We start from the raw sequence: 25,818 nt of genomic DNA, 5'->3' as shown, positions 1-25,818 counted from the left end.
CTCTTAACTCTGTCTAGCCTCTGTCCCAGATCCTTAAGGCATCAGGAATAGCCTTGGAATATGGGAATTTTGATTCAGATTTGGGGCATGTTGCTGAGCTTTATTCTAAGGTGCTCCTGAACATCCAGAGATGTGCAGGGCTCTGTTTGCTCCTGTGCCATTTTTGGGCTGTTTGAGGCTTCTTGGAGCAGTTGTGCTGCAGTTCCCCTTTGTCCTGGCAAACTTTCACTTCTGTTCTGCTTGGGAATGTGACACTTAGGGATGGCTTAGAACCTGCAGTGTGATCAGTACGAGTTTCTGTGGTTTTTATGGCTTCATTCACACTGCAGCTACTTCGTAGTGCCTGTGCTGATTCCCAGGTTGTTGCTAGATGCATTTTAAGCAATTACCCTTTTTATTTTCCCCTGAGTGTTTTTAAAGTGAGAAACCAATTGTCTCTTTTTTTTTTTTTTTTTTTTTTCTGCAATTAGGATCAAATGAGGTAGCTGAATTCAGCAGCACCAAGAACCTAATACTGCTCTGTTTTGATGTGACATGTGACAGGCATGTTTCATTCAATTGTTAAAATGTGTTAAATTTTCAAGAGCAGAGCCAGGGCCCATCCCTCTCTCAATGCAGCTACCTTGGCTGCTTGCCTGGCTAGAGCTGGAATCTATACTCATTTCACAGCATGCCAAGTTACTAAATCAGAATTTAACCCAGAAGGAATTTGCAAGAATCAAAAGCAAAAGATGTGGTGGCATCAGCTACCAGTTCCCATCTGAAAGACACGATCTGTAAAACTGCAGAAAAAAAAAGAGAAATAGGAAAGACAAAATTCCTGCCCTGAGCTTTGTATTTCACTCTCCTGCAGCCTTGCACACACAGCCTTTGCTGTTGTTCCAGCTGAATGGGAATAACGCACGTGAAAATACAGAATACAGCCACTGTCGTCCTCCTTTCCTGCCAGCATTGCTCCCTTCTTCCTGAGGAGAACTGAGGTCTGACTGACATCCTGAGCAGCATTTTATCCTTTATCCTTTATGCCTTGTGGGCCACAGATGCCTTTTGTGAGAGCTCCTGGGCTGTGGCCGCCGGGGGTCACGGGGTCCCTGCGTGTCTGGCAGTGGCTCTGTCTGCAGAACTGGGGCTGAAATGCTGAGGATCAGCCACAACCTTCCCTTCCCAAGCAGTGTCTGGAGACTCACTGGGACCCGGGGCCACTCTGTGTGAGGATTACCTTGGATTAAAGGAGGATACACGCCTTTATTTCCCATTAAATTTTCAGGAGGGGGCTGCTGGAGGGTTGCTGTGATGGGAAACCACTTTTCTGTGGCAGGCACATTTCTCTCCCTCTCAGGATTTTTCATGGAGGCGCACGGAGAGAAATGGAAGAGAAAACAATTTCTGTTTCTGCTCCTTGTTTTTCCCATGTGGAATGTGTTTGGAGAATTGTTTACCTAGGGTGAGTGCTTGGTTGGATTCTGGTGAGGATTGTTTGAGCCTGATGGTCAATCCAACCCACCTGGGGCTGGGCTCTCAGAGAGGGTCACGAGTTGTGTTAGAGTAAGTAGCATGTAGTTTTAGTATCCTCCTTTTATATAGTACATTAATGTATTTTAGCATAGTTATAATAAAGAAATCATTCAGCCTTCTGAATTGAGTCAGACATCGTCATTTCTTCCCATTGGGTTTAAAGCATTTACAATACTTTCCCATTTCCAGCCTGCTCTGCAGCTGACTGGGGCTCAGGGCAGTGAGGTTATGGACACTGCTGGAACATGGGGAGTTATGCACCTTCCTGAATTTCTGCTCCAATTTTCCATGCATGACATACCACAGCAGTGTCCTGTGTGTGTGGGAATGAGCAGCCCAGCACACAAACTGGCTCCCAGCTGGGAACTGGGCTTTACATCCCACTCCAGTGGCCCAGCCATGGCCCAGTTTTCTGTGTAGATGCATCCCAAGTGGTGGAATTGCTTGTCCTAATGTTTAATTTTCTCTGGTTTTGAGAGGGTTTTTTCCCTGGTCTTTATTTAAATCTGTGTTTCCTTGAATTACTTCTAGATTGCATTCCTGTAATGTGAGAGGTTTCCCCAAGTTTGTGTTATTAATTTATGAGCTACCTCCCACTGAGACTGTTCCCTGCAGAGTCAGAACTCTTTTTTTTTTTATTACAAGAGAGACTGAAATCCTTAAATGAAACTTCGATAAAAGGAGAACTATAAAATAAGTACAATTTTTAAAGAGAAGAATTATTTCCCCTGTCTTCTGCTATCAGAATGCTCAATGCTCGATTTCCAAAACAGGGAGTTTGCAATCTCTAGCACTCCATAACAACTGCAGGTCCCAAAAGATCAATAATAAACAAGCATTTATAGTCAAATCTGACAATTTCATTTTTAGAAGGAACTCTTTGTGTGCAGAGAATGAATCTCTGCTGTTTAATTTAATATTTATTGTCTGGCTGCCTGTCTCCCTTTGCTTTAGTGATGCCAAGAGGAGTGGGCCTTACTGATATTTTTGTCTTTGCTTCCTGATGCTTTAAAAATAACTAAATAATAAATTAAATATGGAAGGCTGGGTACTGGGCTGTGTTGCTTGTTACTGTCAGGTTTATTTTCAGTAGCCTAAACACAAATGACATTGTATTCCAGCAGATCAAGGAAGGTACAGCTTTTGATAATAATAATAATGATAATAATAATGATAATAGTAATGATATAGGGGAGAAATCCCCCTGCACATTTCCTTCTCCATGTGCTGATTTGCCTGTTCACATTGACAATACTTGTAGTCTCTGTGTTTGTGCAGTGTCTGGCACACCTTGACTTTGATATCTCAGCATTTATTATTGATAACTACAATACCATGTTCAAGAATGTAGGGTGTATAAGAAACAAATCAGTTTTTAACTCCTCTTTAAAGATCCTGTTTTGTTTCCTCTCTGATCTGCAAACATTTCAAGGCACTTAATATTATGTGTTATTAAAAATTCTTGGGAACAGAGTTACCATCATCCACTCTAGATTTATCTAAAAATAGCAGAATTCTGAAAAAGAAAAATAGTTCTTGAGTAAGGAACGAGCCTTTGTAATACTTATGATGTAGCTCTAGATGTTAGGACTTTATCAAAATGCACTATTTATGTGGATTCTTTCAGTTCAATGGAGCTAATAAATTAATAATTTTTCATCAGGTCTCTGCTGAATTAAAACATGAAACAGCAATTTTGTTTGGTGACAATATTAGTTACTTATACCAGTCTTGAACATGTTTCTATGACTTTAGCAGCTCCAAGCCACTGCTAGAAAAGTGCTCTTCGTGTTAAAGTCCCAGGAGAGTAATGGTTTTCCTGAGTGGGTACTGTGCTCATGCATATTAAGAGCTGCATTTGAATATTTTTGCATACCCTAAAGGATGTATGACAAATGTTGCCCTGTGTATAAATAACCCAGGGGAATAAGGGTTGTCTATGAAGACTTCCCATTTCAAATCCAGCATCTTTACTGTTACTACGGTGAGTGATGCTGTAGAAATGCTTAAAAATAGAGTTGAGAGCTATTTTCTTTCTGGTTGTCCCTATGAAATGTGAGTCACCCTTGCTGCCATGAGACCACAGACACTGAGACCCCAGTCATCAGCAATTATTGCTCCTGTTCTAGCAGGTGCCACCCAGAAAACCCAAGGGTGATGGTGTTTATACTCTTTTATTACCTCGATTTTCTTGCTTCTTTCTCAAGCACGCTGATGGAGCTGTACCAAAAGATGAGATGAAATGCCTTGTTCTGCCATTTGCTTTGCTGGAGGCAGGACTTGAACCTTTTAAGGGCAATTATATAGTCTGTTATTATATGTTATTTACATAAGCACTGGTTTTGTTCAGCTTCTGCCATCAACTCCTCTTCGTACTCCTTCATTTGTAATTCACACAGGTAACACTAAGCATAGAAAATATTAAGAGATATTTCCAAAGCAGAGGACAATCAAATAATTAACAGACGGTGGCAGGAGCAATGCAGAAGGTGGAATAGTCACCCCAGGTATCTTTAAAAAGCTTAGAGAATCCTCTCCTCCTTTCAGGCTGATATTTATAGACTTTACCTCTTGGCTTAGGACACAGGTTACTCTGGCGTTTTTCTTCCTTTTTTCAGTTCATCTGAAACCTTTTTTTTCCCAGCAAAGACTAAAGTTCAAGTAAAACATGACTGTGTACTTGACCTTTTCACTACTGAGCATTGTAGCAGGTTTGGTGGATTCCTGGTATTCTCCCTGGGAGATAAGCCTGGGCGACACAGAGATTTTTTGGTTTTTTTGAGTGAGCTTTTGAATCTGCTGGACAAGAAGGTCCGTGAAATTTTAGAAATTTCAGAGTGGCTGAGGCCAGGTTAATACCTTCAAGACCCTTTTTTATTGTCCTAGTCACATTCACCTTGATGCTTGCAATTAGATTTTATAGGGGAGCATAAAAGTGCATGGAATGGAATGCCAGATTCAAAAATGCATTGCATGGAAAACAGAGTTAATTAATTTTATTGAATATTGACTCAGAAATCTTTTTTTTCTGATTACTCAGTTCTTAATTTTTTCAGTCAAGATGGTCAGAAAAGGAGAAGAAGAGGTGAAGGTATAGCAAACCTTTTCCCCTACTGTATGAATACTGCTCTTTTTTGTTGTCTGTCTGTAGTGGAGAAAAGTTTTTATATGTCCCAGGTTTTGCATTTATGTCTTCTTTATTTTCTTTTTCCTAAAATTTATTTGGACCATAATAATTTATAGCAGGCTGGATTATGGATAGTGCTAAATCCTGTAGAAACATTCATGAAAAAGCCAGTTCTTTCCCAAAAAACCCCTTTGTCCAAGTGATTATCACTTGTGTGACAATTATTACTTTACTGCATGTACTCTGCCAGAAGTTATTTTATCCGTTGCGATAGAGCTCACTGCTCTGCACCAGAATAATTTTGTGTATTACACATAATTTATTCCTACCCCAGCACATTATTAATAATTAGCATAATCTGCATCACAGCAATGCCAAGAATTATCAGTTGTAGGCCAGAAAGCTGTTGTGCTCAGTGCTGTTAAAACACATCACGACAGCAGTCCCAGGCAGGACAAGGTTTGCATGGAAAATCTTCATGGCTGAATGGATAATAGGTAGGATTGGAAGCCAGTAATTCTTGTTTTCTAGTTCTGCTTCTGCCACTGATTCACCGTGGGGTTGCTGCCATCAGAGCTACTGCAGATCTCTGTGTGTCTGTTTCCCTTGACACAAAATTGGCATTAATTCCCTGCCACGTTTGGGTGGAGGAGAAGAGCAGATGATGCATTCTGTGTGTGAGAGAGGTTTGCTGTGAGCTTGTAGGAAGGGAGAGCGAGACAGAAATTCCGGCTGGGGGTTCAAGTGAGGGGTCAGTGCTCATCCATCAGGGCCCTGGGGTTATTTCCTGCGGAGCTGCTGCCCAGCCAGGCAGTCCCCTCCAAGGAAGGATTCACAGGACTGCTCCAGCCCACAGTCTGGCCTTTGCATCCTTTGTTTCACTTCGTGATGTTTTTGATGGTTTCACCTCCAGCTTGTTGAATTCCCCCTGAATGTTTGCCATGCCTTAACTCCCCCTCTTTGGTGTCGGCTGCAGGTTCGTCCATCCTGCTGGTGACCTGGGGTGGGCAGGTCCAGCTCCTCTCCAGCGTGGGCCAGGCTCTTTCCCAGCAGCTACACAAACACTCCAAACCCTGAGAAATCAGCAAACCTGATAAAACCCCTCTGCACAGCGCTCCAGATTCCACACGGGCATTGGTTTTATTCCAGCATTTATTCCAGCTGGCGGCTCTAATGGAAGGATGGGAGCCAGCCCAAGCCCTGGGGTTCGGACCGGAGCATTTGTGTTTGGGCAGCCAGTCTGTCTACAGCTGACAGAGCTCTGAGACAGCTCCGGTGACAGCAGGACCTGTGACAGCAGGTAACAGGAGCTTGAGGGGTACCAAGTGGCCCCACGGGGCAAATTTAATGTGGGAAATGCCAGAGCCAGAGCCCTGGGGGATGCCCATGATGTGCAGGACCACAGGCTGGTGCAGCTTGTGTCTGCAGGAGGGGAAGGGTGATTTTGGAGAGAGGGGCATTCCTTCACCTTGCTAACAGCCTGTCTGCACCAGCCCAAAGGTGATTTACCCAGAGCTGCAGAGTGAGAAGCATCAGAACTCTCAGTGGCAACACTTTGCTCTAAGTGTTAGCCATGCTAAAATGAAGTAAATCTTGATTATACCAACAAAAGCAAGGGAAATGCACAATTTTATATAAAGTCTGATTCTCCTTCCCTCCTTTGTGCTCAAATGTGATTTTTTTTTTTTAAGTGTTTGAGGGGAAGAAGGGAAAGAGGGACATTGTGAAGGCTCCTGTCTGCACACAATGGGGAGATTTAGAAATCAGGTTGCTGCCTTAACTCTGCCAGTTTAAGCCAAAGCCACAGGGATATTATTTTTGACACTGCACAGTGGATTATAACTTCAGCTCCCATTACCTCTAATGGGATCTTTGCTTGCAGTCTGCCACTGCTACAGCAATGAAAATTTGTCCCTTAATGCTATTTTGCTATTCCAGGTTTTTGTGTTTAATTATATTATATAACAATTTGTTGCAGCATTTGCACGATTCCTTTAGGAGTGCACTTGAAATGCTTATGAATTTTTATAAACACAAGCTGTGCATCACTTCAGGTCTCTCTCTGCTTTTGTAAACTATTCTGCCTTAATACAACAACATTTTTTCTCCCTTTCTGGATGAGCACCATTTTTTACAGTGTGGCCATTTTGAAAAGCACAAGGATACTAATGCTGAGAAGCCCAAACCTCTTGTTATTGCATTTATGACTTGTAAGAAAAAATAGTCAGTTGTTATAGCTGGCTCCCACTTGGGTTAAATTCAGGGGAAAAAAAGGCAAGACACAGTAGGTAGAAGATTTGTCTTTAGTGTTCAAATGCATTATAATAGTTATAAAATTACTGACGTGAGAAAATAGATATATATCACGGCATGCATTTTTTCACAGATGTCCGTTCAAACTTTTACACAAACTAGTTTACATTTTGCTGCTTTCTTCTCAGACATGGAAGTACAGTTAAGTGATCCACACAATGCCAAAATTGTGAGCTATATCTAAAAATTACTGTGTCTGAATTACTCACCAAACTCTGTGCTGGCTGTCATCAGCTCTGTAGCCCTGCAAAGCTAATTTCTCAGAGAGATAAAAAATGAACATGATGGCTCCTGCAACCTTATTTTTTTTGTATTCTCTCTCTCCCTACATGTGTATACATTGGGTGTAGAGAGAAATCTGTATGACTGAAGGAAACAAACCCACAGATTTATTGCTCCCCTCTCACTTTGCTGGGGAGGCATTCCTTTCTGGAGACACACTCTGGACTGAACAGAGCATTCTAATTAAGCAGCAGAAGGCAAATCAGCCCAGTTACTTGAGACTTTGCCACAGATGCATTCATTGTTTACACATCACTTTTTTCCTCCCCTCCCCCTTCATTTTTGAACCATCTACCCACTTGTGACCTCTCAAAAAAGGGTGTGTGCTTAAGTGCTTAAGTGTTCCCCCCAGCCTTGAGCAAAGCACACAGAGGTGTGTGTATATTCACATGGAATTATGTGTATATTAAATATAAAATATAAATATATACATAATATAAATATAACATTATAAATAGAAATGTAAATTTAAATGTAAATATACACATAATGTATTATGTGTATATTAACATGGAAATGCCACAGCCCAGCCTATGTGACCTGGAATAAACCATATTATGCTTTTTTTCCCCATGATCCGAGCTGCTTTTTTGACTCCCTCAGCTCAACCCTTACATGCATGTTTTAAAAGAACTTTTGAAATATTAGATAAAAAGGTCTTATAAAAGCAGTGCCTCTGGCAAGCAGAGAGGAGCAAATTTCTCATGGAAGAATCTGTATTTGGTGTGATTTCTATCCCAGATTGGCAGGATGGAGAGGTTTAGAGAGGATGGCTCTGTGTGATTTCACTTAGTCCATCCTTGCTTTGTTTTAAGTAGAAATTAATTTGTTTTGATTTCTAATTATTAGTGGAGCACTGACTGAACAGGGCTGTACCTACAGCGAACTGGGACTTTGGCTGTTTGGGAGTGTTCTCAAAATAAATTAAAGGCTTAATTCTGGTGCCTGGTGCCAAGTAGTTAATTTCTTCCAGGGAAAGAAACAAAATAGTAACCCACCATACTGTGTAAGTGAGGTATGATTTGTTCTTAGATTTTGAGGTTTGATAGATTTTTTTTTTCATATGTCTGCCTTCAAAGAGGAAGGTAATTATATTTATATAACTGAGGTAGAAATGGTCCCAGCAGGTTTTCAGAGAAATTAAGAAAGAACACACTGTTATTCTTGCTTTAAATTTATTACTTGCAACATAATAAAAACAACAGTATTTTTCTGGAGTTGATTTTATGTATTTGTGTATGACAAAACCCACTGCATGCCCAGTTAAATATCCAATTCTGCAAAATACTGTGTTAACATATAATGAGAACTGATTTCAACCATAGTCTCCTCTAAAATGCTAATAACTGAAGTGCATTTACACAGTGTCTATGCATTATTTAAAGGTAATATACTGTTGTTGCACAGGCAGATGTTGGCACTGCATCAAAACCTCTTTATCCCTGCCTTGCTTTTTCTACTTTTCTCCTTTTTCAGAAACCAAAATATCTGTGTATTGCTTACTTATCTAATTTTGAAGATTTAAAAGCTATATGTAACATTAATAAATCTCTGTCTTCAGAGGGCTGATATTTTCTTAGTGGCACTCCTTTTCAATAGCTTCTCTTTCGGATATCAATCTTAAATTGCAAATTAAAGATTAAAGATATTTCAGGAATTGGCAAGAATTCTGAACCATATTTTATTGAGTGTGACATGATTTGCCTTGATCACAGGCCCTGATAATTTCTCTGCACTAAGGAATACATAAATTATTGAAAGAAAACAAAGCACAAGGAAATTCAAGCCACTAAAACTCAGGAAGATAAGAAAATTCATGAGTAGCACAGCTCAAGGAAATAATTTTTCATTCCCTTACAGATAACTGAAGAACTGATTTTTCTGGTCCGGCCTCATCACTGTGGCTGCAGTAATGGCTATGTCTGGGACAAACTACTCAGGGTGTCTGTTAAAATGATGATTTGTTATTCAGCACTGGAATTATGGAAGCTTTGGGGAACGAAATGATTTTTACTGCGTGAATCCACACATTTAGAATTCCACCTGTCTCAAGAATAAGAGTAGTTGTAATCAAGCACTGGAGAATAAGAGATTGTTAAATTTAAATAATAGAGAAAAATGCCATTAATAATTTAAATAGTTGTTTTCTACAAGTGAAAAAAATAGGAGTAAGCACTTTTCCAGTAGAATAAAGTTTCTGGGCTGCAGGAGGTGAAATGTTGACCAGAACTCCCGAGTTCCTCTTCAGCACTAAAAATCCAATGTCTGAAGATCTGCAAGAAGATGCTTATTTAATAAAAAGTGCAGCCATTGTTAAAAGACTCCAAACCAACAGGTAAGGGAAGTATGTTTCAATACAACTGTTTCTTGACAATGAGGGAATTTGGCATAGTAGGTAATTTATTAGCTCTATTCCAGCTCACATGTCCCTGACACTGTAGTTTCACAGTGTTAGAGCAAAACAACAAGTGGATGAATTTGTCTGAATTTGATTTTTAGTCTTTTGGATGCTTTCTGTTCTGCCTATTTTCTCCAATTAAGACACCTGAGGGAAGAAAAAAAAGAAACAAAAATTTAGGAACGGCCAACTTCTTTGAAGGGAACTTGGAACAATAATTCATGTTAAGTCATTGTAAAGGACTTAATGATTCAGTCCATTGTCTGTGAGCTTAATACATCTATGCCTTGCATCAAGAGACATTCTTATTGGTAACAATGCATGGTAATTACTTATTAATCATAGAGAGATATTTTATGTGAGAACTTCTCAGATAAAAATCAGCCATTCAGCCAGATTAAAGACTTCTGTACTGCAGACCTTTCCTCTGCAGTTAATGGTTTTGATTTTCCTGCCTATTGTTAAAAATCCAAACTTAGGGAATCTCAACAACTGAGTTGGATTTTACATTGCAAATTTCCATTTCTCAGATGTTTTTCAAATTTTGTGGTCTGCAGTTATTTGCCAACCACTTTATTGCTCTTTAAATTGATAGCTCTGAATCCTGTGGGGGATGTAGATAACAAGGAATCAAAACAGGATGGGGTAATTTTCAGTGTCTGGGTGGGATCACACCTCCTTTGGGACTTCAGTCCCTGGTGGAGCTTCAATTATGCAAATAGCTGGTGTAGCTGTGACTGACATTAATGGCAACTGCACCAGACTGGTGTGGGCTGCTTGGAATTGTCCCATGCAGCTGGAGCACTGAGAGGGATTCCTGAGTGATGGGATTTGCTGGGCTGGCTTTGGAGCACAGCTGGGAAGGTGCCATGGATGAGAGATACTGAGGGGTAGTGGGGGCAAAATGCCATTTTTCAACACTGGGAAAATATTTTGGCTGTGGAGAGAGTGTTGACAATGCTCTCTCCTTGAAGACAAGTGCCTTGTCTTCTCTATAAATGGGAACCATGCATGTTTTGGCTGCTGAGTTGGAAAAAAATGAAATGAGGGGTAGCTGTGGCTCCCAGAGGGTGCACCCCATGCTGGGTGGGGAGCACACACCCAGCATCCTGCTGGAGCCTGGAAGTGCCAGGGCAGGAGTGCCCCCAGGTCCTCCCTGCCTGGTTATCACAAATTGATTCAAAAGGATGGAGCAAAACTGGCAATTTGAAAGGAGCATCCATCGTGGGATAAAGCAGCATTTCTGAAATGCCAGGAATTGTTTAAATTGCCGTTTCTGAGAAAGGTAGTGCCTTTTTTTTTTTCCTAGCAGTGAAAATGTGATTTAAACATTTTCTGTCCAGATAAGGAAACATCATTAATTGTGAATAAAACCAGGATGTGCAAGATATCCATTCCTGCTTTTTTTGTGTGCTAGCATCACACATCTTTGAATAATGGCTTCTGCTGAAAATCTTCTTCTTAGCAGAGTTTGTTTACACTCCATGCCTGGGCTTAACTGATGTTTCTCCCCTCTTCCCAGATTTGCTGTTTGTGTAGTTGTATTTGGTGTCATAAAATGAGAATTTAGGAACTATGGTCTTTTTCTCTATTTATTCCAATACAAAATTTGGACAGCCTTAAAGGAGAAAGGGAGAAATACTTTGTTTCTTTAAAGGGCAGACATGCAGCTTGCAGACAGAGTCTGAAAGTCAAGCTAAGTTTTTTAGCATCCCTAATAATAGAGATCTTGCAGGTCAGATTTGCACATCTGTTGCCCTGATTTGCACATCTGTTGAACTCAGTTATCATCAGGTTTAATGTGATAGCAGGTACAGATAAGTGGCTGGGGTTTTGGTTCTGCAACTGGAACTTGGCTGAAAATTCTGTTTATACAGTGGAGAGCTCCTCTGCTGCCCCAGGGTTGTTTGTGACTCTGCAGAGCTGAGAACAGTAAATTGGTGAGAAATGGTTTTCATTAGAGAATACCGGGCTAGGACTGTGAGAGAGGAGTAGCCTGCAGAACACAGAATTTCCTTCCTTCTGTTGCTGAGAGGTCTGCCTGGCCCTGGGCTCCTGAGGAATTTTTGTATCTGTTCAGAACTTCTGAATCTCTGATTCCCAAGGAGGCTGTGGCCTGTTTCTGCCAATCTGTTGTAGGGCATTGTGTCTTTGTACCATGGGAATGGCTTATTTTGAGTGGCAACTACCTATTATCTGTCCTGGGGGTCATGCTGACATCAAACTGTGAGAATCCAGGAGGTAAAGAAGTTATTTTTCATTTTGTTTTGCCCATTTGTGGTGGGTTCAGTGGTGGCTAATTATTAGTGTACTTATTGGAATGTGCTTATTTATTTCTTGTTGTGATATAGGATTAGGAGAAAGGAAAAGTGGGCTTAAAACTTTAAAAGGGTATAAAGAAAAATTAATTAACAGTATCTAAAAGAAAGAGTCATAAGAATTAGAATAAAACCTTTGTGACACTTCTCCTGTCCTTTCAACATTTTAAGTATGTCTCAGAGCTCTGAGTTCATCCCACTGAAGCCTTACACATGTCACTGTCTATGCCTGTTAACTTTTCAACAAGGATAAAAGGCATCTGGCTGAAAGGTTTTGGCCCCTGAAGTGAGACAAAATGGATTTGGTGGTGCATTATGACAATTAGACTTTTAATATTTAGTATTCCTCATGAACAGGTACATAAGCAATTTTTGGCACATAAAGAAGAGGCAAAGTTGCTGGTTTTCAAAAGTAGAGAGGACTGCCACTGCTGGGTAAACAGGATGCTGTGAAAACCTTGAAAACCAAAATCCCATGTGAGAGTCATCTCACCAAACCCTTTGTGTCCAATGGCCATAAAAAAACCAAGTTTGGAGTTGATGCTCCAAGTGGCTCATCCATTAAAGCCACGTTGGATCCCAGGGTGAATTTTATCTGCTTGGTTGGCTGGAAAAGGTGGGACCTGCTGCACTGTTTGAGCTGTGTCTCTGTTACTGCTGCTGAGTTCACCCTGGTTCCAGCAAGCAGGGAAGGGTTCAGCACCCCCCACAAGGTTCCAAGTACAGGTGGAGGCTAAATTGCCCAAAAAAGAACATTTTCAGACAGTAACTTGCTAGTGTTGACCACCACTAGAGCCCTTCCTTGTATCACGTTGTCTGAATCCCTCAGCTGCCTGGATTGTCAGGACGTAAGGCTCTGAATGAGGTGAATGTGCTGTTTGAGTGACAAATAACACTGTGAGTTTTCAAATTAGCACTGTATTTTGTAAAAGGGCATTTGGCTTTGTCAACAGCCATGCCTCGAGGTGAAAATAGCTATCACCAGAGCGTAGCACTGAATTTGCTGAAGGGTCAGAAAGAAATTCAAATGGGAAATGAAAACGTTGCATGGTTCCTTGTGCCACTGATGAAAAGGTGGCTGAGCAGGATCAAGTGTTTCTCTCCTGCTGAGGTGCTGGACTTGTTTTGACCTCTGTGAAATTTGGGAGGGAATCGAGAGCACTCTGGTTCATGCCTGGCTGCAGAACTTCTATGTGTGCCATACTTGTAGTGTATAAATATATCTTTGCACTATTACAAAGATGAAGTTAAAGTTCATGTGCTATTTTCTGCACTCCAGAGAAGATTTTGTGAGAAAAAAAAACAGGGAAAAATGAGAAATAAATGCTGCAGAACTCTGCTTCACACTCTTGTCCTGCAGAATGCTATGGTCTAGGAGAATCAGCAGTACTTGGATGGAGCTCTCTGGACTTGCTCAGCCACGGAGCTGGGGGTGGAAGAATGCTGTGAGCAGAGATGTCCTCTGCTGGTTTGTCACCCCTGCACTGCAGTGAGCACAGTATGATTTGGGCATTTTAAAATTATCTGTTTCTGTCACGGGCAAATGAGAGACAAAAATAGTTGGACTTGATCATCTTAAAGGTCTTTTCCAACATAAATTATTCTGTGATTCTATGAAAAGCTCCATTTGTGAAAATGATCACACAGAGGCCTAAAAAAAGTGTGTAAGGTAGGAAGTGGGGTGTGGGAAGGCAAAGTGATGGACTGATCCCCTGACCAAATTGGAAATTACATGGAAATTCCCATCCTATAGAAAAAAACCCTTACAACCTCCCATACCCCAGCAAGTTCCAGAGCCTAAAAAGCAGCCATTGTTCAGGACAAACATCTCCAACTTTCAAATGGGTAGAGCATCTGAAATCGAATAATTTCTGTAGTTTTCCTATGAAAGATGCTTTTTCAGAAAAACAAAGTTTTATCCTCCATTTTCAGCTTTCTTTTATCAAATCCAGGTTGTGTTAGAAGAGCAGCTGACTGGGAACAAAAAAAGGATTAAAAAGGGCCACTGGTGAGGAAGTTTTTTTCCATAAAAAATGGGCTTTATTTTTAAATTTGCTTCCCTGCCTGTGAAAGAGATGTAGGAAAAGGAAACAATGGATAAAAGTGAAAATAATGGTAATGTTGATGACAATGTATTTATATTTGCCTTCAGGCCACGTGTGGGATAATCTGTCCGTGTGGGAATATTTTTGGTTATTTTTCTGAGGCTGAGGGGTTTATGCCATGTGGCTTCCAGTGCCCTGTTTATAATAATAAATAAAAGAAGGCTAGAGGAGAGGTTTGAGAAGTGATCAGCTGTAACATTTAAAAGCTTGTGTGCTGCATGGCAGGGCAGGGACCCTGCAACTCCCACTCAATGTAAATGGAGGATTTGGGGAATTGTGTGAATGCTGAGGGACAGTGATGCCTTGTGCAGGCTGACCTAGAGCAGAGGCTGGACAGAGCTAAAGAATAAAGCAGGGATTGATTAAAAGGATCTCCTCCATGGATCCACCTTGGGCAGCACCAGAGCCCAGCCAGGGCTGTACCCAAATGACCCAAAATGGTCCCAAAATGCACGAGCGCTCCCGGGGGCTCTCCCTGGGATCAGTTCTGCTCCATTGGCACCTTGGAGTTCATTGTCCCATTCCAGCTCCAGCCCAGGCAGCCCCATCCTGCTTGTTTTTCTCTCTCCAGCCCACGCTGTTTGTGCTCCTGGGCTGAGATTTGGATCATTTGTCCTCGGTGCCCAGCTGGAGCAGGAATTGTTTTGTGTCCCTGCTCTGTGCAGAGCTCAGCATCCCCTCATGGGAAGCCCAGACCCACAGACTAAAGCAGCACAGAAACTGAAAAACAGAAAAGACAAAACTTGAGGCACCATTTCACAAGACACCAACAGCTCTCCACAGCAGGATGGATAAGAACTAGGCTAAGCCAGAGAAAAGGAAAAAGCCTGTTTTAATGTAGTGCATAGACAAAATTTTTACGTTTGGCCCTGTGTAGCATGATTTGAGTGAGAAAGGAAGATTGTGTTCCAGCACGGTCTGACCTAATTTCCCAGGTTATTAGGAAATGGAGGCACCAGATTGCCAGGAGTTTCTGCAGCACAGAAATGGATCTGAGGGACACAGCTGTGTCTTGGATGACAAGGTGCTGTTCTGAGGTGCCTGTCACCCTGTCTTCCTCCTGCAAGCTGCAGCTGGTGGCCACCTCCCTGTCCTCAGCCTTCTGCCCAGCCTCCTCAGACCCCCCTGCCCCAAAACTCTCCTACACCTGCCAGGATTTACATGTACATTTTTATTTCTTTAGGGGAAAATGTGAGGGGCAAAAAAAAAATCCCACAACTAGATTGTGTCTCTGTCTGAGCAGTCCTGCTTTTTGTTTCAAAGATAAACCAGGATGAATACAAATAAAGTTGCAAAATGCAGTGAATGCTGCTTTCTAGCTGATCTCTTGGGGGGAGCCCAGTGCATCAGGATGACTGGCTTTCCCCTTGCCTCATTAAGATTCCTCATTTCCCTCATCACACTGGCACATTCTCTAGCAGAGGTCAGGCTCATTGTGGAGGTCATGATCGTTTTCTGTTGCAGCATTGTTTTCTTTTCCATCATGGAATCTTCCAGTGTGGAAAAAGCAGGGTAAAAATAGACCTTTCATGCCCTGCAAAAGCATGTTTGCATCCTTCTGTCCTTGCTCGAAATGTCTAATGCTTTATCTCATCTTTCTGTCAGTTCCTGAGTTGTCCCTCTGCCTCCAGAGCTTCCTACTGACAATCTGCCTCTGTCCTGACTGCATTTTTTGGTCCTTCTTCCTACCACCCTTCTCTTCTTGAAGAGAAAAAAAAAAAATCCGTGTCCTTTAAACCCAGCCATCTCCTGTAGGTATTATTTAAACACTGAAAATGGTCATCTTTGAAATTATCTTTTTAGGAACTCTGTATTAAAATTTATTGATAGGTGTGCTGCAAAATTTTAGCTGAAATAGCTGCTTGCCTTGATAAAGGAGCATTTTAAATGTATAACAAATATACACACTGTAATCTGATGAAAATATTATTATGACCTACTGTTCCAAGATTATAAATTAATTACTTCTGCAGAATCTGTTCCTTCATGGTTTGGTTTTCTACCCACCACTGCAATTTTGGTGCCTTGTAAAGAAGGTCTAAAACAAAACAAAACAAAACAAAATAAAATTCATTGCAATACTGACCTGAACAGGAACTTTTGTTCAATTGAATATGTTACACAGTTCCTTCACGGGTGATTTTTAGTATTTCTAAGTTTACTGAAGTGAAAAGTTGCAAAGAGCAACAGCAACAAACAACAACCATATCCCTTAGTACAGGAGGCTTGGAAAATATGTTATTATTTGTTGGAATCCAGGACATCCCTCTGGCTGCCCTGGCTGTCTCAAGACCCTGGCACAAAGTCCAAAACACCTGTGGCTTTGATTTTAGCCCATGGAAAAAAACACCAACTTTGTGTGAGGAATTACAAGCCACAAGGGTTTGAGTTGTGTGATTGGTGAAACAGGGTGAAAAAGTAGAATTTTGGGGTTTTTAGAATGTGATTCAGGGGTACAAGTTGGAGGAATTTGGGTGAGTCCTGACCTTCTTCTCCTTCTCCTTGTCCTCCATGTCTTGGTGTGATGGTGACTCTTTTATATTGGTTTAAGGCACTGTCCAACATAGATGATAGGAATTGGCACAATATTGTAAACAGACTGCATGTAACTTTTGATATAAAATGTAAACACTGCCCTGAGGGCAGACAGAATGCTATGGCCTCCTTGCTAGCCAGAGCTCAGCAGGTCAGAAAAGAATATTATAGATAAGGAAAAACAAACAACCTTGAGAAGCTGATCTTATGCATTTCAGCCTCCTTCTTTGCCTGCTTGGGCTGGGAAATGAGGACTTTTACACTCTTGGGCTCATTCCAGCATAACAGACCCTGAGAATTACTCTGTTCATAGCCAACAGTTCAGACCCTGTGCTCTCCAAAACAAATGGGAGCACTGGGAGCAGAGGCCATCAGGAGGTTTGTTTCAAGTGCCTGTTCCTCACCCAAATCAAATGTTAGTGCAGATCCACCCTCTCATTCCAATTTATCCTTCTGAGGGGCTTTAGCCTGTGGAAAATCAGTTCTGCAAGACATGAAGGTGTTTCACAAATCAATATCTGGATTGCAGAGAAGAGTAAGAGTGTGGAAATGTGCTCTGCTCAGTTGTGTCCGGGCTGTAGATAGCACATCTGCAGGCAGCATATCTTCCAGCCTCTGTGGAAAGGGATGAAATGGTGGCCTCTGTGTCAGACACAACATTTTTGAGCAAGATTCTCACCAGAGATATGGAAAAAGAGCTTAATGCTGTTTATTGACCCCGTGCAGCCACGGGAAGGCCCTTCCCTTACAGATTGGATCTGGAGATCCCAGGGTTTTTGCCGAGGATTTGCTTTCCCTTCAACTTATGCAAACATTCCTCAGGAGACAGTATTTTATCCTTGCCATGCCGACTTGGGTTCAAAGTGACTTCCCACTTCTGGTGCCCCCCGCTTGCCGAGCTCTGCGAGGAGCCAGCTGGGACAATGCCATCGTGGGCACCCCTGTGAGATCAATTTGGCTCACAGCTGTACTCGTTGTCAGCTGTAATTATTGGGGTTAATGTGATTAGCTTCACTTGTGGGGTTGGGAAGTGCCTATTGTTGTTGCCTCTGGCAATAAACTCCCCTGTGTAGGGAGTTCTTTGCTGAGCTGCTTTATGGCACCAATTGCAATCACGGCAGGTAAGGGAGCAGCTACGTGAGGAAAGTTGGAAATAAAGACAGAGGGGAGCAGGTGGGTGAAACCTCTTTTAAAACCAAGTAAAATGCATACTGCCTGCTTGCTGTAAGAATAGAAAGAACCCCCACAGAGAAGACTTTTACCTTCAGATATTTTTTTTTCTATCTAAAGGTTGACTCAAATTGACTACATTCTATTGGTGTCAAGTGGGTAATACCAAAATTCAGATAAGAATGGGTTTGCTGTTGATAATTTCCATCTCATTCAGGTGTTGCTGGCAAAAGCAAGCTCTTCTGTATGGTATTCCAAAATGCATTTATCATTTGTCATTTTGAAAGAAATAAGAGGTGGTAGGTGAAATGGTTCTTTCCCTCTCGCTTTTATGAACTGAGCAGGAAAGTGAGATGAATTGTAGTCAAAAATGAGGAATCTTCTCACTCTTAATTTGCCATCTGAGGATCATAAGGTTTAAGCACAACATGTAATGTGCGGGAACATGAGTCAGTGAAGGAGAGAATCAGCAATATAAATTAGTTTATTCATACAAAATTAAAAAGACTCGGTTTGTTCTGCTATTGTAGCTTAGTAGGGATGTGTGGAGTCTCTCAGATGCCTGAGATTTTAGGGATTAGCACTGCTCCTGGAAAAGGGATTTGTGCCATTGAATACCACTTACCATATTTCCTTTTAGCATAAAATAGCACAGGGCTTATTGCATAAAGCATGTTTTTTGTCTTTACCTGAGCTGTGTGTGCAGTGTATGTGCACATCTGTCCCTCTACCTTTCTGATTTTGGCCTCCTTCCTTTTCCTCACTCTCTCCAGGTATTTGGCTGGCTCCAGCATGTTTTTACAGCCTTTTGCCAATGCCTTAATCTTTGCACTGAGTATCCATATTTCTCCTAATCTGCTAAAATTGATTTAAAGCTGAAAAGATAAGAAAACAGACAAGAAATATTTTCAAATTGCAGTTGAAGGTAAGAAGGGAAACCCCCTTCCTAAGATAATGGGGGTTTTGGAGCAATAGCAAACTGGAAATATATACTTAGCTCTTGATATGGACATTCCGCAGAAGGAGCCTGTATAAAAAATGGATTTTGTTTTTACTGGTACAAAGAAATCTTTTAACATAAAGAGAGAATTCCAGTCTATAAAATTTAGTCTTTTGTCCATTTGAATGCATGTAATTCCCATTAAAGTGGCATTTGATTTGGTATGGAAATGAGATGCACGTTAGGCTTTTGTACAGATTTTGAATTAAACTCAAGCAGAAAGATTTGGTTTTGATGCATGTGTCCTTGTGCAGAAATAGCCATGGTGTCTTAGGCACTTTGAAATTCCCATCCCCAATCACAGATTTTATTGGAAAGCTTATAAAGAAAAACTTAGTGAGGAGAGTGGGGACTTTGTCCTCTTGTCCTTTTACCCAATCTTACTTTTGTAAGTTTTGTGATTACATTCTGTTAAACTGTCACAGAATTATTACTTGCAATTTAGCCTGCTCAGGCTCCTCTCACAGCCACCCTGGTGCCCATAAATTGCTATCGATGGCTTCTTTTTAATTTCCAAGCTGAGCAAGTGGTGCAGAGGAAAGGATCTTGCAGATGCTTCAGCTTGAGAGCCAATTTTGGCTTTCTCAGGAGCATGGAGAGGGTGGTGCAATCATGAGCAGATCCCTTCCTTACCAGCAGCTGGACTCTGTGCTCATCTCTTCTTTTGGCAGCTGGAGGAGCTGCCAAGGCAGGGACAGGATGCTGCAGGTTTCTTCTGGCAGGATTGAATTTGTTTATCTTTCAACTTCAGCTCGCTTTCCTGGGAGCCGTGGTGCTTCCCCAGGAGCAGGAGTTGGAAAAGCAACATGCTCAGTCCCAGCTTGGCTGTATTTTAAACATTCTATAAAGACAAGTTTTCCACAGACTTGCAGGATGTGTCTCCCCTCCTCCAAAAGAGGTTTTATTTTATTTTCAAAAAACACATATATTCAAAGGAATCACCTCCTGCCTGTGTGTTTGCAGCCAAAGCCTTGCAGTAAAGAGAAAATGCAGCACAGCCAGGAGTGTCATGGGCTCCAGAAAGCATTTCAGTCTCATGTGGAAGTTTCAATTTGAAACTGGGTGGAAAAACTAATTTTGGGTAGTGGTTTTGGTTAATGTACTAATGAGTATGATGGGTTTAGTGTTGGTTAATCACTAGTGCAGATACTAGGATGTACTCAGTTATTTCTTGTTGTGAGGTGGGATAAGGAGAAAGGTAAAGTAGGTTTAAAATTTTAAAAGGGTATACAGAAGAATTTATTAATAGTAACTAAAAGAAAGAGTAGTAGGAATCAGAATAACACTTTTAGGACATTTCTCTTGCCCTACAACCTTTACTTTCTTACTGACATTGTAAAGAAACAAAACTTCAAATTTAAGTCACAGCCATAGCCAAATGAAAGGAGAAAATTCTTCCTCCCCAGGCTTCTTGCACTGCATAAGAAAAGAGATGCTTTCTGCACTTTTTACTTTTTGTGCAGGGGCACTCTGGGCCAGTGGCTTCAGGTCTTGCTCTGCCAGCCCAAACACAGGGTGCAGGTGCCTGAAAACTCTAAAAAGTTTGTTGGAACTCTTGGTTAAACTTTATGCTTTTCATCTTTTTTTCCCCCTGAGTAAAAGTTGTTTTACAATGCACAGAATTTTTAGGAATCTATTTCCAGCTTAGAGTTGTGCTGTTCTTTAGGAGAATCCTGAGTTCTGTAGCTTTATGTGCATTTATTCAGAGCCTTCATTTTTGTGTTTCCATCAGGTAACTTTTTTTTCTTTAATTTTATTTACTTGGAATTTGTCTGTATGCATGCAAATGGAAATTTAACTTAAATGTAGTTTAATAGCAGACTTGATTTAATTAAATAGAAGCATTTTTAAAATGACATTTATTTTTCACTTAAACTTAGTTCACTAAAGAAAGAAGTGCACTAAAGCTAGTGGATGAAATGTTTCTTTAAAGCTGTTTTATAAATTCTCACTCAAATTCTGGAAAAAAAAGAATAGGTGCTTTGACAGATAGTTTTTGTTTGAGGTGTGTAATTATGTTAAAATCTGACTGAAACTCCAAAGGAGAGATTTACCAAGGATAGTCATTAGTTACCACCAATTCAAACAAATAAGGTGTCTTAACATTTGTTTCATTGTAGAGAATAAATCCAGAATAAATAAATAAAGCTACTAATACATTATGGAACACTGAAAATTGTGGAATTGACATAAAACCAGATACTTGCCTTATAGTTTTACCTGTAATTAGAAAGCATCATTATTGCTTTATAAATTGTTTTGCTAAGAAGTGTTTTAGTCTTATTTAATACAATTAGGCCTTTCCAACAGTTGGCTAAAGTCGAGTTTAATTTTTAACAAGTTCTCTTTTTAATAAAGTTTGACTGCAAGTGTTTATGATTCTATTTTTTTTTTTCCTCTGTGCTTTTAATGAAAACAGAAAGACAGAGGAACAAACAGAGTCAACTCGGTGGTGCAAAGCTGCTACAGAGCCCTGGTATGGACACGAGTATAAGAAATAAATAGTGTGCAGCCTATAGAGTTGTTGGATTTTAGTGAGTCGTGCTCCTGAGACTCCTGGCAGAGACACTTTTGCCATGGTTGTTACAGAATGAGCTCCACAGCCCTCCAGAATGGGAGTGGCTAAATGCCAAGAGACACTTCAAGGATGCCTGATGCTATCAATATGACCATGAAGTGATTCATGCAGCTTGTTGAGGTCATTAAACTGAGAGATGCAGCAGGCTAAAGTTTACAGTATTGATCCAATTCCCGTCCTGGTAAAGAGATCTGTGGAGGAAATATAATGGTATTATTGCCTGTCGTAAAGCCGTGTGCAAAGTGAACAGGAGATCTCTTAAACTTTAGTGTTGCATAACCTATATAAAGCAAAGGTACATTCATGCTGAAAAAGCAGGGCAGATGTTTTGTAATGGAAGCAAATTCTAGAGCACAAATAATTAAATTGCAAGTCGCAGTTGGGATTGTTTCCTTTATGCTGTGCCTAAATGATTCCAAAGTTCCAAAGAAGACATAAACAGTGAAAAAAAGGAGCTGCTTTCAGATGCAAGCTGCAGGTGCAAGGAGCCACAATGGAACTCAAGAAGAAGTATTGAATTAAAACTCTTTTCCCTTCCCATCTGGCCTGCCACCTGATGTAGCATTTCCTCTCATCCTTTTCCAGTGACTGGCCTCACTGGAGCAGCTCTGGTGGCTGGAAAAGGTCAGTCCTTTTCTTTCTCTGCAGCATTTTTCCCCTGGGAAGTGCTGCTGTCTGGTTGCCTCGGGGAGCCCAGGTGGGATGTGCACTCTGGGGAGGTTTGGCTCCCTTCTGTGCAGCCAGGCAGCACCACAGAAATACTCAAACTAATGAAACATGGAGGGATTTCAATATTTCCAGATGGCCGAGTCCCTTGCAGTTTGTACTGTTGTAACTGTGCTGTATTTCAATTATTTCTCAGCCATTAGTATGCACAGCTTAGCATTTCTGGTTAACATTTGATTTCCCAGTGAAGGGAGCAAAGGAAACGCCTGCTACAAGGAAATGCTTCCAGTGGGGCTGAAAAATATTGCCCAGGAAAATTTTCTTGCACAAAATACAGTATGTTTTTCTGGCACTTTCCAGTGATTATGAAGCTAATGAAAATGGAAGCTGTTGCATCCATCTGTCCTAAATATTACTTGCTTTGGAAATAAGAGCATTCAGAACTGTGTCACAACCTTAGGAAGAATATGGGGTGGACTCACACCTTCACCTATGTGAAGCCAGAGGGACAACAGGAAAAAGAGGAGATCTGTTTTCCTCTAGGTTTGGTTGTTTCAAACAGCAGGACATGGGAGTGGATACTGATGTCCTGGTTTATCATATAGATTTAGATTTATGGATTTAACTCCTGTGCTTGCCATGATTTGCTGGCTGCTATGAGTGTTCACAGACTGGGACTTGTAAAGGAGGATGTTCAGACTAATATATTCTGGATATTACCAGTGTCAGGGGCGAGTGCCTTGTTATATTGCTACAATTTGCCTTTTGTTGTAAAACTTCTTCTCCCATGCCAAGGGAGAATTCTCTCTCTGTACCCAGTTCCTTCATGTCTCATGCCCTGACTTTGAGTGCTTTGTTGCCACAGCAACTCTGCACCATCCTTCTGTTGCATTATTGCTGCTCCCATAACTAAGAAGTACATCAAATAAATTAAACTTGTCAATCACATCTGGAAAAAAAACCAAAAAAAAAAGAAGATACTGAAGATTTTTTCTGCCTGTTCCCAGTATCATAGCAGGTGCAAGCAGAGTGCTGGTTCTGGGCTGCAATCCCTGCCTTGTTTTCTAGGTCCTCATTTCTTACAACAGATGCACTGAACCTGGTGGGAAATATTTGCTGGCTGAAAATAGCAAATTCCTCTGGATACTGAAAATTCTATTACTATTCCAGTCTTTACTGGCAAAAATGTCCCTTTTAATTTTTTTGTTGATCTATTCCTGATCATGGAAGTAAATATATTAATGGTTCTCAATCATTTGTGCTTGAACTGTCTTGTAAAAAGAGTTATTCCTTACATTTTTGGCCCCTAATTTGAAGACCAAGGATAGAACAAGACTTTTCAGTCACTTGCAAGTTGGGCTTTATCTACTTTCTGCAAACATTCATTTTATTTTTTAAAATGTCTATCAAAACATGTGAATGCTATTCCACACTAGCAGCCCATAGAAAAGAAAACAAAAAAAATTTCTTTCAGGGAGCTGCCCAAAAAACACCTGGTCAGTAAATGCAGCTGACATATCATGCTTAAATATTGAGACATTTTATTTGTAGCTGGAAATGCCAAAAATGGCAAAAGTGTTATTTCTCTAAGACACTGATGAGGTTAATTACTTGTCACCATTTTATAGATGTGTTTTCCTCAGTGAAATATCTGGTTTTCTTTTGTCGGGCTCTATAAAAGTAAGGAAAATGAAAACAAACAAAAAAAAAAAATCCATGCATCACTCTTTAGGTAACAGTGATATAATTTTAGAAACAAGTAAGCTGCTACAAATTATATTTAGCATGATATGCCTGATGGCTGGAGACTGTTGTATTGTTTGTAATTCCCAGTCTGAGACTGTGCTGAACACGATGTAATTTGCTGGAAGGCTGTGTAACTCACGGGAGGAGATACAAGGAATTCCAATACTCCCATCAACACTAAATTGGTCTGAAACCATATTATTTGTTTCCATTTTCTTCTGAGGAAGAATAACAACCCTTACACAGATTTTTCCCTCATGCAAGCTAAGTCTATTGGCTTCCAAAGTTAGATAAATGTGTTTCTGGTATGATTTCAAAAGGGGGGGAAAAAAAAAGAAGAAAAAGATTTTATAATTCAATAAAAGTCAAAGCCCATTTCTTTTTCAGAGTAACATTGGCTTTTGTTTGCAATGGTTATGAAGCACTGCTGTTTCTTGTGCATTTGAATGTTCAGGTGATGAAGCAGTGTGTTAATGATGCATTAAGTGAATAAATAAATGTATTATCAATTTAAAAAATAAAAGCATAAGAAATAATTTTTTTGTCTGTGAGGATTTTGCAAATGATTACCTTCTTAAATTCAGCCAGTGGTCAAATTCATCCATCTCTTGCCTTACAGGTCACAAAACTTTTCCCAGGTCTGAAAATCCTGTTGGTAAGGAAGAGTGGAGATGTCTGCACTGGTAATTATTCCAATTTCTATTTTGTTAACTATTGCAAGAAGGCAAGTGGGTAGAATGCCTTTTCTGGACATTTAAACATCCCATCTTCACCAGGGGCAAATAAAACTATCAACATGCATCCCAAGAAATCTGTTTATATAAGAAAATGACTCTTTAATAGGTAATGAAGATTTCTCTTTTATGGGTTGGGCAGAGGAGGGAAGGCAGCTCTGGCGGTGATTAAAGCAGCAGGAGTGCAGCAGTCCTCACAGTTGTTAAATTTCTCCCCTGCAGAGAACTTTTCCTTCATTTTTTCCTACCACTGGGGCTGGGTTTTGTACGTGGGCTCAGTTCCTGTTCCTGTAAGAACAAATCTTCATCAGCGAGGAGACACTGATGAGGCTCTCCCATCCTTCAGGCTGGGTCTGTGAGTGAAGGTCAGCCCAAATCTGAGCTAATAGTTTGAGCTCGGTGTGAATCCAGTGTTGCAGCAAAGTTTGTTCCCCTGGCACCGCAAAGCCCAACTCCAAGATTTGGATGTGCTGGTTTTGTTTGTGTTTTGGTGATTGCTGCTCGCTTTGCTGGCTCCCGTTCTGAGCAGCCCCACGGATGCTGTGAAGTGCTAAATGCAGGACAGACATCAGCCTGCAGCCTTCCCCTCCTCGGGGAGCTGACAAGTGTCTGCTGTCTTCTGGGAGCTGAAATTCTCAAATAAAATGCTGCATTAATAGCAGCTTGTGACAATGACAAATATTCCTGCTGATCTCCAGAGTCTGCGCAAACCCCGAAGCAGCGATCCCGATTCTATCCAATGCCACTGACAGTTTATTCTAAAATAAACTCTTTTCTTTTATCAAAGGTGGTACAATAAGCTGTGATAGAGCCACTGCTGTAATAAGGAATCATGCTCCTGGAACCCTTCTTTAAACCAAAATGTTATAAAAATCTTCTTTCCCCTAAACTAAACAAACAATTAACGAATGCTGGGAAATAAGTGACAGCTCTGCAACCTCTCAGCGTTCTCCTGGGAAAAGGAATTTATGTTGCCTGTAGCTCAGAGAACATTTCAAAATAATTGAAGGCAAGGAATGGCAAAGGATGGAAAGAAGTTTCAGGGGAAGTTGTATCAGCAGCTCCTCTCCTGTCAGTGTAAGCAGAACACCAAGGACAGCAGAAGAGGGAAATTTCCCAGCTCTGCATCACCAGCATGGTCAAAGATATTGGGTGTAAACAAGAGTCTCTTCCTCTCATCTCTTATTTGTGTCTTCTTTATTGCCTTTATTGCCTATGCTTTTTGGGGGGAATCATGAGAACCTGTGAACTGTAGATTGACTGTGAGCTCTAATGGCATGAGGATGTTGGAGGTGACACCAGGGGCTCTGGCAGACAGCACCAAGCAGGAT

At 40.8% G+C, this 25,818-nt stretch overlaps 1 long non-coding RNA gene across 1 annotated transcript in view; it reads left to right on the top strand.

The window, feature by feature from the left end:
- Positions 1 to 5,874: 5,874 nt before the first annotated feature.
- Positions 5,875 to 25,818, top strand: part of LOC110469129 (uncharacterized) — a 55,276-nt gene continuing 35,332 nt past the window's right edge. The window contains exons 1-2 of the long non-coding RNA XR_013340114.1: positions 5,875 to 5,942; positions 24,373 to 24,436. This is a non-coding gene — a long non-coding RNA (uncharacterized LOC110469129). The remainder of the gene's footprint in view (positions 5,943 to 24,372; positions 24,437 to 25,818) is intronic.

The sequence above is a fragment of the Lonchura striata genome, chromosome 6, assembly GCF_046129695.1.
Source record: "Lonchura striata isolate bLonStr1 chromosome 6, bLonStr1.mat, whole genome shotgun sequence".
Taxonomy (NCBI): domain Eukaryota; kingdom Metazoa; phylum Chordata; class Aves; order Passeriformes; family Estrildidae; genus Lonchura; species Lonchura striata.
Note: the sequence above shows the minus strand (reverse complement) of the source record. Positions and strands in the feature narration are given on the sequence as shown.